Here is a 17,305-nt window from a genome sequence, read left to right on the forward strand (position 1 = left end):
CTCAACATAGTGAGCTTGACTTAAGGCCTAACCCCCACTATTTCTTCTCACTTTTATACCTAAAATGGTATCGACCTCTCTAAGGTCCTTCATCTTGAAAGTGGAAAATAAAAATCGCTTCGTTTCTATTATACCTCTCATCTCATTACTCAAAATCAACATTCATCAACTTATAGACACACCAAGATGACATAGCCATCACAAGTCTTAGAGTATAAGCACTTGTATGTAGTATTATGTCTAAAACAATCTGAAAACTATGGCGTTATCAAATTTATCGTGCCATTTTTTGGTCTTGTTTTAATCCATACAATGATTTAACAAGCCTACCCACTTTCTATTCATTTCCCCTTAGAACAAAACCCTTCAGTTGTTCCATATAGAACTCTTCATCGAGATCTCCAATTAGGAATGCCGTTTTGACATCCATTTGATGAACATAAAGGTTATATATTGATGATAAGACAAGTAAAACTCTTATTGCGAATGTCCTAGCAACCAGTGCATATGTGTCAAAATAATCAATTCCTTCTGTTAATGTAACCCCATTTGCTACTAATCTATCCTTGATAGTTTGTAAGGTTCCATCGGTGTGATCTTTCCTCCAAAATACCCACTTGCACCCGCACCCAATTGGTTTTGAACCTTGTGGAAGGTCTGCTAATTCCCATGTGTGGCTTGACATAATTGAAATAATCTCATCATTTATTGCATCCTTCCAAAAAGTGGAGTCTCTCAAAGATATTGATTTTCGGTATATTTTGGGATCATCCTCAACTTTTAGACTGATAGGAATTTCCATGTGACTTCTTCAAGGTTACCCTCTACTAGGTAGAGTATCTCTACATAAGAAGATTTCTCATTTGATCCCAATTCTTTAAGCCTTTGGCTCTCTGTGGAAATATAGGTTCCTCATCAACCTTTGGATCTTTCTCCTCACGAGATTCTTCAACACTTGTGGGTTCTTCAGAGTTGTTATCACAATATAAGGTTCTCAAAGAACTTCACTTCTCTTGATTCAATTATAACATTAGACTCCAACTCTAATAGCTTATAAGCCTTGCTATTTGAGGCATAGCCTACAAATGCACACTTAACCCTTGCACCCAACTGAGTCTTTCTAGGCTTCATGCTCTTGCAGTAAGCAAGACACCCCCACACTTTAAGACAGCCTAAGTTAGGCTTCTTTCCTCTCCATAAGTCATATGGAGACACATTGTTCTTTTTCATAGGATTTCAATTCAATATTTGACACGTAGCAAGCAAAACTTCACCCCACAAATTATAACTCAATTTAGTATGTAAAAGCATAGAGTTAATCATCTCAATATAGTCATGTTCTTTCTTTTAGCTATTCCATTTTTTTGTGGAGTGTATGGTGCAATGCATTCATGTATAATACCATGTTGTTCACAAAACACATTGAAATCATTTGTAAAGTATTCACCACCTCTATCACTTCTAAGAGTCTTAATTTTCCTTTCCAATTGATTTTCTACTTCAACTTTATAGATTTTAAATGCATTAAATGCCTCATCCTTTCTCTTAAGCAAATATACATAAGTATACCTAGAACAATCATTTATAAAAGTTATGAAGAATCTATTTCCTTCTTTAGTCAAAATGTAATTTAACGTCCCAAAAATGCTAATAAGGCTTAGTGCCTTGATTAGTGTGACGGGAGGGCATAATTTTATACATATATATGTATGAAATTGATTGACTAAATGTGTGACTACGTGACATACATGATTTATATGATAATATGGATATATATATATATATGCATGTTTATGGGTATTAAATATGCAGGTGGGCTCACTCTTGTTAATAAGGGCATAAATGTGATTATATATGTTAAATGATTGAGACCACATTATTATGTGGATAAATTTGCAGTATTCGACTCGAGGTGATCCTAGTGAGCAAATTAGCAGTATAGTCACAACGAGGTCTAATACCTGGCTCAGGGTGAGCCTAGGGGTATGTCGGGGACTTAGTGTGTATTTGTTATTTATTTGTTAACGGAAAATTATTTGGTGATTAGTTGGGCACGTCGGGATTAATTAGGAATTTATAGGACCACTTGAGGATTAGCGGGAATTGCAGTAAATGACGGGTTTACCCTTAAAGGAAATAAAGGGCTGAGATAACACTAAGGGCATTTTGGTCTTTGTGCTAGGGGATATAGTTAGAAACATCTTAGGAAATAACCAGAACATCTCTCAGCAGTTCTCTCTCTCTCTCTCTCTCTCTCCTTTGGGATGCATTGGAAGTTTAGTGGAATTCTTGGAGAATTGGTTTAACAACTATGGATTTGAAGCTTGAGGACTGGGGATTGAAGTTAGGATTAAGTATAGCAATTTAGGGGGTGATCGAAATCTCAATTAAGGTAAGCTTAATTTTGTTTCTTGATGAATTCCAACCATGGTTTAAGTGTTTTTCTAGGTTTAAGACTCTACTGTTGATTTTTTGTTTGAGGGTGTAGGGTGTTTAAAGGGGTTTTGATGACAGCTTTGTGATGGTCTTGTGTTGCTGATGAAATTTTGTGGTTAAAATGGACTAACAATCAAGTTTAGGTTTTTATTTTGAGGAACTTTGAGGAATTGGTTCGAGAAAAATGTTGGGAATTTATGGGCTTTGGACTCAAACCACAACCCGTATGAACCAAGAGGCTTAGGAGCCTTTGAAATTGTCCAGGCGTCGCAACTCAAATAGTGTGTGTTGCAGCCCGAGTCCCCCTTAAAGAGAGCCCCAAGGCTCTCTGACTTGTAGCGCATCGCAGCCCTTAGGGGCTGGGCTGCAGCTCAAATACGGGTTAAGGGCTAGAATAGGGTTTTAAGCTTGGGAACCCAAATTCAAGGGCTCGGGAAGGATTCTAATACCCAGTTTAGTAGAATTCTAGGTCTCGGTGTCTAGTATGTTATTATAAAGCTTCTAATCGGTTTAGGTTTTAATGGTTATCCATTATCGCGTTGTGACTAGGGTTACCGTTAAGGCTCAAGATTGAGGATCGTGTTCGGGACCCCTCTACACCTTTAGCTCGGGACTCGAGGTAAGAAAATTGCACCCAGGTTGTTATTGGGGCTGAGACCCCATGTAAATGAATATGTTTATGATTGTGAATGTATATATAATTGAGTATATCTGGATATGCATTGCTTGTTGTGCTACAATTGATTGCGTGTTCTGGAATCTAATTATTAGTTATATGTGACCTGAAAGTCTGGCCTAAGGGAGTCAGGGCTAATGTTAAGCTTCCTGAATGCAGCCTAACCTAAGTGTGTCGGGGTCATCTAAATAACTATATGGCTCGGTTTATGAGCGTCGGGGCTGAACGTTCCTAAATAAACAGAAGTGCCTTTTTTGTACTTAGCTCACTGTGCTAAATGTTGTGATTGAATTATATGTTGAATTGAGCAGTTTATTGTTATTATTGATATGCTTTTATCAAATGGAACGATTCAAGTGTACAGTTTATATATTGCTTGTAACATCCCAAATTACCTAATAGGGCATAGGTCCTTGATTAGGGGGCCAAGATTGCAATTTATGGAATTATATGCTTATATGAGATATATTTGTGTGTAATTATGTGATTATGTGAGTAATATGATAATATGACTAGATATACATGTTTAAGGGTATTAAATATGCATGTGGGCCCGCTTCTTATTAGAAGAGAAATTTTCATAATTTGGCCCGTTGTGGGCATAATTGTATATATGTACATATATGTGAGAGACCACATTATTATGTGGGTTTATTTAGGTTACTCAGCACAAGACGATCCTGGGGAGCAAGTTAGCGGGAAAGTCACAACAGGACCCAATATCGGATATGGGGTGAGTCAAGGGGTATTTTGGGTAACTAGTACGTTACTAGGTTATCGGGTAACGAGATTTGATATATGAGGATATATTTTGTGTTAGCGAGATTAGGAGGGAATTTGACCATATTTCCCTCGAGGACGTTTTTGGTACCCCGAGCCTCGGGATTGGCTTAAGTTACTTAAGTCTTAAGAAAACAAACAAAACACAAAAAAACACTCTCTCTTGCCTCTCCACCAACCGACTATTTCTCTCTCTCTCTCAACTTTGTAAGAGGATTTCTTGAGAATTAAGGAGAATCGTTTGCTGAAAACTAAGGAATTGAAGGCTCAAGTTAGGATTTGGGATTGGTTGTGGCTAGGAGATCATCATACACAGTAGAGGTAAAGCTTTAGTCCCTATTTTAGTTAAATTCAGTCATGGTTTCCTTGAGTTTTGAGGTGTTCTTGAGCTTTGTGGCTCAAGTGATAGATTGTGAGTTTTGATGGGTTTTTATTCAAGTTTTAGGTTGGGTTTTGTTGCTGGTATTATGCTGATATTGTTCTAAGGATTGAATTATAGTTCTAGGAACCATTTGGGATGATTTTGGTGGGTTTTTGGCTGGAGAAAAACAGAGAATTCTTGGTTTGTACGGTCGGGTCACGACCCTGTTCTTGGGGCGTCGCGACCCGTACAAACCCAGGGCCAGGTGGGGCTTCTATTTCAGGGGCGTGTTGCGGCCCTTAGGGGCAAGTCGCGATTTTTGACACCTTAGGTCTTGAGTAACGAGAACTCAAACCTAAGAACTCAGGATCGATTTTACTACCTGGTTTAGTAGAGTTTGATTTCTCGGAGGCTAGGGCTCGGTCCGGAAGCCTTTATTTTCTCGTTATTGATGGGATCCTATATTATGGTTGTGACTAGGTGTAGAAATATCATCAAAATATGACTAATTATTAGGCAGAAATATTGTAATTAATTCGGTATCATCACAGCTAAAGGATCTGAATTAATATCTTTTATTTTATGTGTATATTGCTTGATTCTAGGACTAATTAGTTGACCTAGGTAGCTGTCAGATTTATTCTGATTTGTACAACTTAAAAGATAATTGTATCTTTCATCCTATATATAGGATATTGTTTGTAAAGGAAAATATATCAATATACATTTTTCTACATAGTATCAGAGCATCTTTTCTGAGACCTCTCCATCTCTCAGTTGTCTTTTTCCTATCCATTGAAAATCGACCATGGCCACCTCAACTGATCCTAAGACCACTAACGACAATTCTGCTATCTCTGAAATTTGTAAAAACTCATTTGAACCTATTTCCCAACAATATGAACAATCTAATCTTCAAATCACCATTCATAAAGTGAATGGTCAAAACTTCCTCCAATGGTCTTGATATGTGACCTTGTATCTCACTGGTCATGGTCGTTTGGGCTATCTCACAGGTGCTGTGTCTGCACCAGCCTCCACTGATCCCTCCATCGTCAAATGGACCTCCAAAAATTCCCTAATCATCTCCTGGCTTGTCAACTCCATGGAAGCTGACATAGGTCGAACCTATCTGTTTCACTCTACTACGAAAGAAGTGTGGGACTCTGTCAAAGAAACTTTTTCTGACCTTGAAAATTCAGCTCAAGTGTTTGAACTCAAGTCCAAACTTCGGGACCAAAAAAAATAGGCTCTTTCTGTAACTCAATATTATAGTATTTTGTATAATCTTTGGCAAGAAAATTGACCTGTTTTATGTTCCAGAGAGGAAGTGTTCTTATGATGCATCTTCCTACAAGAAAATTCTTGATCGAGAGAGACTACTTGATTTTTTGCATGGCTTGAACCTGGACCTAGATGAAGTTTGTGGTTGTCTCCATGGAAAGTCTTCTTTTCCCTCGGTTCGTGAAGCCTTTGCTGAGTTCCATCGTGAGGAAAGCTGCAAAAGGGTAATGATGGTGTAACGCCCTGGATAGCCAGGAGCGCTACACTGTGTACTTATAAAGGTTTAGGACCTGCTAATCAAGTCATTTAGTCAAAACGTTTCACTAAACCATAAATGTGCTAAGGATAAAATGGTTTTGGTCCCAAAAGATACATTTCATATAATTAAAAAAATTTACATATAGGATCCCAAAAAGGAACAGTGTTTAAAGGTTAGTTTACAAAATTACCAAAATACAAACTACCATCAGCCACTCTAAGGCAAAACAGACATTTATAGCTTTTCTGTTCCTGTTATCCTCTCAACCGTGGCGGGTGAGCAGTTGGTCATGTAACTTCCGCTCACAGAGCTCTCCAAGTCAGGGCTGATCAAGTTTGCCCTTGCCTTTACCTGCACCACGTAGCACCCGTGAGCCAAGGCCCAGCAAGAAAACATATTACACATCTCAACAATCATATCAAGAGAATAACTCATCAAGCATGATCAACCACTTAACATTCCACATTAATCACATAACATGTAATCAGAATCAAAGATGCAACCAATCATTATTAACAATCAAATCACAAAATAACTAGGGCCAACAACTTAGGCCACACCCTCTATTTACCCCACTGACTCCGGCCCGCTTAAACCGAGCTCAGTGCATAATAAGTTGTCCTCGGCTACCAGTGGCCGAGCCGCGCCCTGTGCGCAAGTGTAACCTTTGGCACTCTTAGGTCGTTGGTTTACTATTTACATGGCATAATACCATCATTTTTAATGCATACATATTTGGGAACCCTTAGTCCCATTACAAATACACAACCAGGTGCAATTTTCTTACCTTTGGCTTCCAAGTGAACTAGTTACGAGTGATGCTCCTTAAGCACGATCAAATCCCCGAGCCCTAGCTTAGCACCTAGTCACAACCAAGATAAAGGATACCATCAACAATCTTAAATGAGCTTCAAGACAAAGTTCTAGTCTCCGAAACATTGAACTTCACCAAACATGGTAAAAGATTCAATCCCGAGCACCCTAGGTTAAATTCCCAAGCCTAAAATCTCAAAATCCCAAAATCTCTTAAGGGCCACGGCATTAGCCACCCATGTCGCGGAATGGCCCCAACCAGATACCTCCTAATGCCCAAAAACAGCTAAGGGTCGCGACCCTACTCAGACCATGCCGCGGCCCGCCCTCCTTCCTCAGCACACATCAGCTACGAAGGGTCGCGGCTCACCAAGAACTATGACGCGGCCCGACCCCTTCGAACCTAGAAAAACCTCCATTTTTAACTCTTAAACCTCATGCAAACTCACCCAAAACTACCCCAATTCCACAACTCAATTACCCAAAAACTTCCCACAAGATTCCAACAACACAACCTAGCTGAAACCTAGACTAGAAACCCATCAAAGACCCACTTCAATCACTAAAAGTTTCTAACTCAAGAACTCAAAACCCAGTCATGGAAACACTATAACTCAACCTCTAAACCTTAAATTAGAGCTTATCTCAGCTGTAGAACCTATCCTCCAAGAGTTTTCTGGCCTAACTTCCAAGGTTCCAACCTCAATTTAATCTTCAAATCCAAAAACCCAAAACCTCTTAGAACACACTCGTAAACACAGAATTTCAACCATAGAAAATGGAATTCAATGCTTACCTCAATCTTGATTAAGTTCCTTTGATAATCCTTGAGCTAATCCTCTAAACTCAAGCTTCAACTCTTAGAATTCCAGCCAAGACCTCTACGTTTATGTGTTCTTCTTTGGGAGAGAAAAAGAGAAAGGAAGAGAGGGTTGGTTTGCTATATTCCACAGTTTTCTAAAATCTTCTTAAGTCTATCCTTAAGCAATCAAGTTAATCCCAAGGCTCGGGGTACCGGAAACATCCCCGAGGGCAAAATGGTAAAATTCCCCAATATTCCCACCTGGACTTCCTAACCTCGAATATATCCCCAATTATTTATTTTCATAACCCGGTAATCTAAATAACCACCCGATACCTGAAACACCCCTTGACTTGTCCAAAGTCAAATATTAAGCTCCGTTGTGATTTTCCCGCTATCTAGCTCCCTAAGATCGCCTCAAGTCGCCTGCTGCAGATTTACCCACATAATAATGTGGTTCTCACAAGTATAACATTTAATCACATTTATATTCATATAATCATACAAGCATGCTTATCATGTAATCATGCATTAAATTAATAAATTCACACATAAACCAAATACGCCCTCCCGGCACACTAATCAAGGCCCTTAAGCCATATTAATGAATTTGGGTCGTTACAACTATCCCCTCCTACTGAGAATTTTGTCCTCAAAATTTACCTGAATAGCTCAGGATACTGATCCTGCATCACTGTCTCTAACTCCCAGGTCGCTTCCTCGACCTTGATGTTTCTCCACAACACTTTCACTAACAGAATTGTCTTATTCCGTAAGACTTTGTCCTTCCGATCCAAAATCTGAACTGGTCGCTCTTCATAGGACAAGTCTGCCTGCAACTCTAAGTCCTCATACATCAGCACATGTGTCGTATCTAAAACATACTTCCGCAACATGGAGACATGGAACACAACATGAACTCCTGACAGCGACGGTGGCAAAGCCAACCTGTATGCCACTTGTCCAATCCTTTCTAAAATCTCGAGAGGTCCAACAAATCGAGGGCTCAGCTTGCCCATTACCCCAAATCTCCTCACCTGTCTCAGTGGTGAAACTTGCAGAAACACGTGGTCCCCAACATAAAACTCCATGTCCCTACGCTTAGGATCAACGTAGCTTTTCTGTCTACTTTGCGAAGCAAGCATTCTAGCTCGAATCTTCTCAATAGCCTCATTGGTCTTCTGAACCATGTTTGGCCCTAAATACCTTATCTAACCCATCTCATCCCAATGAATGGGTGATCTGCACTTCCTTCCATATAACATCTCGTAAGGAGCCACTCCAATTGTGGACTAATAACTGTTGTTATATGAAAATTCGATCAACGGAAAATAGTTACTCTAAGATCCCTCGAAGTCGATCACACATGCCCTAAGCATGTCCTCCAATACCTGAATCGTCCTCTCAGATTGTCCATCAGTCTGAGGATGAAAAGTTGTGCTAAACTTCAACTGAGTTCCCATGGCTCTCTGCAGAGCTCCCCAAAACTTGGAGGTAAAGATAGGGTCTCGATCAGATACAATCGACTTTGGAACCCCATGGAGACGTACTATCTCCCTCACATATAACTCTCCATACTGTTCCACTAAGTACATCAACTTCCCTGGCCGAAAATGAGCTGACTTGGTGTATTTGTCCACTATCACCCACACCGAAACACAAAGTCCCACTGTCCTGGGTAGTCATCCCACAAAATCTATCGTGATGTCCTCCCACTTCCACTCAGGGATACCCAAAGGCTGAAGCAATCCTGCTGGTCATTGATGCTCAGCCTTTACCTGCTGACATGTCAAACATCTAGCCACATACTCTACCACATCCTTCTTCATCCAGAGCCACCAAAATAATGTCCGTAGATCCTGATACATCTTTGTAGTACCCGGATGAAGCGAGTATGGCGTAGTGTGAGACTCATCCAGTATCTCTTGTCTGATCCCCTCATTTGCCGGAATACAAATCCGTCCCTGATATCGAAGCAAACCTGTCTCAGAAACAAAATAATCCTTAGCTGTCCCCGCTAAGACATGCTGTCTGACCTCTTGCAACCGTTCATCCACGAACTGACCCTCCTTGACCCGCTCTAGCAAGGTCAACTGCAAAGTAATATTAGTTAACTGGCCTACCACTAGTTCTATCCTTGCCCTGACCATATCATCAGCTAATTCTCTCGAGATCTTGGTGGAACTATACAACTGTCCTGGGCCCCTCCGGCTCAACGCATCTGCCACCACATTAGCCTTCCCAGGGTGGTAAAGGATATCATAATCATAATCCTTAGCCAGCTCCAACCAACGGCTCTGCCTCATGTTCAGATCCTTCTGAGTGAAGAAATATTTCAAACTCTTATGGTCAGTGTATATCTTGCACTTTTCCCTATACAAATAATTTCGCCACACCTTCAATGCGAATACCACTGCTGCTAGTTCCAAATCATGAGTAGGATACCGCTGCTCATACTCCTTCAGCTGTCGCGATACGTAAGCTATAACTTTCTCATTCTGCATCTACACACAACCTAAACCCATCCTCGGCGCATCACAATAGACTACAAACTTTCCTTCCTCTGAAGGAAGACTCAGCACAGGTGCAGAAATAAGTCGTCGCTTCAACTCTTGAAAACTGTTCTCACACTTCTCTGACCAAACAAACTTCTGATTCTTCCTCATCAACTCTGTCATTGGTGAATAAATCTTTGAGAACTCATCTACGAACCGTCTGTAATAACCTGCCAACCCAAGGAAACTTCGCTCCTCTGAGGCGTTCCTTGGCCTCGGCCAATCTCTTATTGCTTCTACCTTGGACGGATCAACCTTAATCCCCTCTGCTCCAACTATATGCCCAAGAAAAGTCACATATGGCAACCAAAACTCACACTTCTTAAACATGGTGTATAACGGATGCTCCCTTAACCTTTGTAAAACCTGTCGAAGATGCTACTCATGCTCTACCTCTGAACTGGAGTATACCAAGATGTTGTCGATGAAGACAATGACGAACTGATCCAAGAAGTCCCTGAACACTCTATTCATCAAATCCATAAAAGCTGTCGGGGCATTGGTCAAACCAAAAGACATGACCAAAAACTCACAGTGCCAATACCGTGTCCGAAAGGCCGTCTTCAGTATATCCTCATCTTTGATCCTCAGCTGGTGATAACCAGATCGAAGATCAATCTTTGAGAACACCTTCTTTCCCTGCAGCTGATCAAACAAGTCATCAATCCTTGGTAGAGGGTACTTATTCTTGATAGTGAACTTGTTCAATTCTCTATAGTCTATACACATCCACAAAGTCCCGTCCTTCTTCTTAACAAACAACACTGGAGCGTCTCATGGAGAATAACTAGGCCTGATGAATCCCAAATCCAGAATTTCTTGCAACTGTATCTTCAATTCCTTCAACTCTACTGGTGCCATCCTATATGGTGCCTGTGATACTGGTTCTGTCCCCGGTGCTAACTCAATCTCAAACTGAATCTCCCTCCGCGGCGGCAACCCTGGTAGATCCTCAGGAAATACGTCTAAGAATTCACACACGAATTTGGTCTCTCCCGGCCCTGCTGGCATAACCCTGGTAGTATCCACCACACTAGCCAGAAAACCTATACATCCACCCTGTATCAAGTCTCTGGCTCTCAATGCTGAAATCATGGGTACGCGGGGTCTAGACACCGCACCCACAAAGACAAAAGGATCCTCGCCCTCAGGCTCAAAAGTCACCATCTTCTTCCTGCATTCAATAGTAGCTCCATACCTGACCAACCAATCCATCCCTAAGATCATATCAAAATCCTCCATATCTAACTCAATCAGATCCACCAAAAGTTCTCTACTATCAACCATCACTGGCAGTGCCCTAATCCATCTCCTAGAAACTACCAGTTCCCCTGTAGGCAATAAAGTCCCAAACCTTGCAGTCTGATATTCACTAGGTCTACACAATCTATCAATCACTTTACTAGAAACAAAGGAATGTGTAGCATAAGAATCAATCAATACAGTAAAAGGAGAGCCAGTGCTAGAAAGCTGACCTGTCACTACCGAGGGACTAGCCTCGGCCTCTGCCTAAGTCAAGGTGAATACTCGAGCTAGAGTCAAGTTATCCACCTTTCCTGCCTCACCTTTTTTCACTGCTGGGCAACCTTTCCTGAGATGCCCCACTGTTCCATACACAAAGCAAGCCTTGGCCCGACACTCACCCAGATGGCATCTTCTACACCTCGGGCACTCCGGATAGGTCCGCCATGCCTCGCCGCCACCCTGACGGCCACCCTGTCCACCCCGACCCGTCCTATCAGGACCAGTAGTGGTCGAAGTGTTAGGAGTCTTTCTCTTGAAGTCATTGGGGCCTCCGTCCCTACCTGCCTCTGAATAAGGAGGCACCACTCTGTGGCCCTCGCGTCTAACCGCACTTTCCTTCCAAATCTTGTTCTCCACGTCCTCAGCGGTAAGAGCCTTCTCATCGGCCTGGGCATAAGTTGTTCCTCCAGGTACCGTTGTAATCCTAACATCCTAGGCTATCATAGCATTAAGCCCCCTGATAAATCTGTCTTGCATAGCAGCATCAGTAGGCACAAGATCTGGTGCAAATTTCGCAAGTTTGTCAAATTTTAGGGCATATTTAGTAACAGTCATATTGCCCTGCACCTAAGCCACAAACTCATTAACTTTTGCTGCCCTGACGGAAACATTGTAGTATTCCTGACTGAACAAGTCTCTGAAACCTTCCCAACCCAAAGCAGTAACATCCCTGGTCTGCGATGCCACTTCCCACCAGATGCAGGCATCCTCTCTCAACATATAAGTGGCACAGGCCACTCTATCATGCCCCTCTACTCTCATGAAATCCATAATTGTAGTAATCATGGTTAGCCATTGCTCGACTTTCAATGGATCCGGTCCACCCTCAAAGATTGGGGGTTGCTGCTTCCTGAATCGCTCATACAACGACTCCCATCTGTTCCCAACCTCCCTCGGATGTACAACTGGTACCACTACAGGTGGTACAATAGGGGCAGCACTCCCTGATGGAGCCTGGTGTCGCAAAATACGGATCTTCTCATCTTGGCTCTGCAACCGAGCCTGCATATCGGCCATAAGTTGCTGCCAGTTCTCAGGGACTGGCGGAGGAATCTGGCCCTGTTCATCACCCCCGGTCCCAGACCTAGTGTCGGCTAGTCGTGTAGATTTTCTTGGACGCATAGCTATCCAAGTCAATCTACAATCAACGACTCGACAATCAGACCATGATGACAGGGTAAAAGCTTCTCCAAAATCCACCAATGGAACATAACCACACACAAACAATCAACATATAGGCATTTATCCTCATGCACCGGCTGCTAATAAGCATGCCCCAATCTCATTACACAATAGCTATGAAACAAGCATTCATCCATACACAATATGTAGTTAATCATCCAAATATTCATGTACATGCACGACGATGCTAATAAACATGCCTCAATATTCTGACACAACAGTCAAGGGCCAGGCCCTATCAATATCTCATGCTCCCTATTAATCCAACAGATAACCACATTCATAGTTCATTCCAGGCATATAAGCATATAAACACATATACACATTACCAAACCCTGAATCGAGCTTGTCTCTAGCAGCGAATGTACATGTCCAGCTGGTCTTCAGGAACCCTTAAACCTAGGACTCTCTGATACCAAGTTGTAACGCCCTGTATAGCCAGGACCGCTACACTGTGTACTTATAAAGGTGCAGGACTTGCTAATCAAGTCATTTAGTCAAAACATGTCACTAAACCATAAATGTGCTAAGGATAAAATGGTTTTGGTCGCAAAAGATACATTTCATATACTTAAAAAAATTTACACATGGGATCCCAAAAAGTAACAATTTTTAAAGGTTAGTTTACAAAATTTCCAAAATACGGACTACTATCAGCCACTCTAAGGCAAAACAGACATTTATAGCTTTTCTGTTCCTGTTATCCTCTCAACCGTGGCGGCTGAGCAGCTAGTCATGTACATTCCGCTCACAGAGCTCTCCAAGTCAGGGCTGATCAATTTTGCCCTGCCTTTACCTGCACCACGTAGCACCCATGAGCCAAGGCCCAGCAAGAAAACATGTTATACTTCTCTACAATCATATCAAGAGAATAACTCATCAAGCATGATCAACCACTTAACATTCCACATTAATCACATAGCATGTAATCAGAATCAAAGATGCAACCAATCATTATTAATAGTCAAATCACATAATAACTAGGGCCGACAACTTAGGCCGCACCCTCTATTTACCCCACTGACCCTGGCCCGCTTAAACTGAGCTCAGTGCATAATAAGCTGTCCTCGGCTACCAGTGGCCGAGCTGCGCCCCGTGCGCAAGTGTAACCTTTGGCACTCTTAGGCCATTGGTTTACTATTCACATGGCATAATACCACTCTTTTTCAATGCATACATATTTGGGAACCCTTAGTCCCATTACAAATACACAACCAGGTGCAGTTTTCTTACCTTTGGCTTCTAAGTGAACTAATTACGAGCGATGCTCCGATCCCCGAGCCCTATCTTAGCACCTAGTCACAACCAAGATAAAGGATACCATCAACAACTTAAATGAGCTTCTAGACAAAGTTCTAGTCTCCGGAACATTGAACTTCACCAAACATCGTAAAAGATTCAATTCCGAGCACCCTAGGTTAAATTCCCAAGCCTAAAATCTCAAAATATCTTAAGGGTCGTGACATTAGCCACCCATACCGTGGCATGGCCACAACCGAAGACCTCCCAATGCCCAAAAATAGCTAAGGGCCGCGGCCCGCCCTCTTTCCTCAGCATACATCACCTTCGAAGGGTCGCGGCTCACCAAGAACTATGTCGTGGCCTGACCCCTTCGAACCCAGAAAAACCTCCATTTTTAACTCTCATACCTCATGCAAACTCACCCAAAACTACCCCAATTCCACAACTCAATTACCCAAAAACTTCCCATAAGATTCAAACAACACAACCCAGCTGAAACCTAGACTAGAAACCCATCAAAGACCCACTTCAATCACTGAAATTTTCTAACTCAAGAACTCAAAACCCAGCCATGGAAACACTATAACTCAACCTTTAAACCTTAAATTAGAGCTTACCTCAGCTGCAGAACCAATCCTCCTAGAGTTTTCTGGCCTAACTTCCAAGGTTCCAACCTCAATTTAATCTTCAAATTCAAAAACCCAAAACCTCTTAGAACACACTCAAAAACACATAATTTCAACCACAAAAAATGAAATTCAATGCTTACCTAAATCTTGATTAAGTTCCTTTGATAATCCTTGAGCTAATCCTCTAAACTCCAGCTTCAATTCTTAGAGCTCCAGCCAAGACCTCTAAGTTTCTGTGTTCTTCTTTAGGAGAGAAAAAGAGAAAGGAAGAGAGGGTCGGTTTGCTATATTCCACAGTTTTCTAAAATCTTCTTAATTCTATTCTTAAGCAATCAAGTTAATCCTAAGGCTCGGGGTACCGGAAACGTCCCCGAGGGAAAAATGGTAAAATTCCCCAATATTCCCACCTGGACTTCCTAACCTCGAATATATCTCCAATTATTTATTTTCATAACCCAGTAATCTAAATAACCACCTGAAACCTGAAACACCCCTTGACTTGTCCAAAGTCAAATATTAAGCCTCGTTGTGACTTTCCCGCTATCTAGCTCCCTAAGATCGCCTCAAGTCGCCTGCTGGAGATTTACCCACATAATAATGTGGTTCTCACAAGTATAACATTTAATCACATTTATATTCATATAATCATACAAGCATGCTTATCATGTAATCATGCATTAAATCAATAAATTCACACATAAACCAAATATGCCCTCCCGGCACACTAATCAAGGCCCTTAAGCCATATTAGTGAATTTTGGTCGTTACAGATGGGATCCATTCAAACCACTGAAATAGATCATTTCGCCCTTGCTGCCTAGCGACCCAGCCCCAATACTGATTCTTGTGGGCCACAACGTGACCATCTCTGGTGTGATCATTGCAATAAGACATGCCATACAAAGGCTAACTGCTAGAAAATCCATGGTAAACCTGCAGATTGGAAGCCCTGAAACAAAAATAATGCTACTGGAAAAAATTATGATGGGTGTGCTCTTACTAATGCACAACCGTCATCATTTCCTTTCACACCTGACTAGATTGCTCAGCTTCATCAGCTCCTTAACACTGCTTCCGCATCTGATCTAAAGTCTTCCTCTGCCCCAAGTACTTCCGCTACACTTACTGTTCAAACCACCCCTTAGATTATTGACTCTGGCACATCTGATCATATGACTGGGAAATCACATCAGTTTACCACTTACAATCTTTGCCCAGGTAACATTAAAATAAATACAACAGATGGCTCTGTTTCCACTGTGGCTGGTAAAGGATCTGTTTTTCTTTCTCCTACTCTTACACTTAAAAATGTTCTCCATGTGCCAAATCTGTATTGCTATCTCCTTTCCATTAGAAAACTTACCCTTGATCATGGTTGTCTTGCTAAATTTTCACCTATGTGTTGTGATTTTCAGGAAATGTCCTCGGGGAAGACGATTAGGAGTGCGAGGGAATGTAGCGGGCTGTATTACTTTGAATTTGATCTGCCACCTGCTTAAATTAATAAAATTTTGCATTTTGGTTGTACTATTTCTAGTGATTTTGATATTATAAGATGGCATTATCGTCTAGGACATCCTATTTTTCCCTATCTAAAACATATGTTTTGAAATAAAAATTTGAGCATGTTTAAATGTGAAGTGTATCAATTTGCAAAGCATATTCGTACTGTGTTGTGCTCTGGCCCTTATAAAGCATCTCAACCATTCACTCTTATTCATAGTGACATGTGGGGGCCATCTTGTGTTACCAATCTTTCAAATACTTGTTTGTTCATCTCTTTCATAAATAATCATACACACTTAACTTGGGTATTTCTTTTAGAAGAAAAATCTAATGCTGATGCCATTTTTTAAAAAAATCACTCCATGATTAAAAATCAATTTCAAGCTAATCTTCAAGTCTTCCACACAGATAATGGCACTGAATATTTTAATTCCATCTTAAATGATTATTTTCTCTCTAATGGAATAATCCACAAAAGTTCATGTGTCAGCACTCCTCAGCAAAATGGGATAGCTGACCGGAAAAATCTGCATTTATTAGAGGTTTCTAGGGCTCTCATGTTTACTACTTCAGTCCCTAAACATTTTTGGAGGGAAGATGTTTTAACAGCAGCTTATTTAATCAATAGAATGTCGTCTTGTGTCTTACAACATCAAACTCATATCTCGCTGCTTCACAAAGCTTATCCTCAAACTCACCTTATATATAAAATTCCACTCAAAACGTTTGGTTGTGCCTCCTATGTTCATGTTGTAGGTCCGAATCATAGCAAGCTTGATCCTCGTTCTCATAAGCTTGTCATTCTTGGTTATTCTTCCATAAAAGAGGTAACAAATGTTATAATCCTATCACCTGACGCATGCAAGTCTCTTTAGATGTTACATTTCATGAAGAACAATCATTTTTTTCCAACACTTCGCTTCAGGGAGGGACTGATAGGGATGCTCAATATTTGGATACGTGTCTACCAATGATAGGACCTGAGTTTGGTCCACTTTCTGATCCTATTTCTGCCATAAACTCTGAAACTATCAGACCTGAAATGGAAAACGAAGGCCAAAGGAATTCAGACAAAGAGTTGCTGGTTTATACTCGGCGACGGTGCAAAACTCAAGTAATACAACCATCTAAAGACCTTGCATCTCATGAATCTGAACTAGCGACAAATCCTACTGTAAGTAACTCTTTGAACCCAATCTCACCTGATTCTAATCCTAATCTTGAGTATCCTAGTGTGATAGAAATAGATCTGCCCA

This window comes from Humulus lupulus, chromosome 8 (genome assembly GCF_963169125.1).
Source record: "Humulus lupulus chromosome 8, drHumLupu1.1, whole genome shotgun sequence".
NCBI classification, from domain to species: Eukaryota; Viridiplantae; Streptophyta; class Magnoliopsida; order Rosales; family Cannabaceae; genus Humulus; species Humulus lupulus.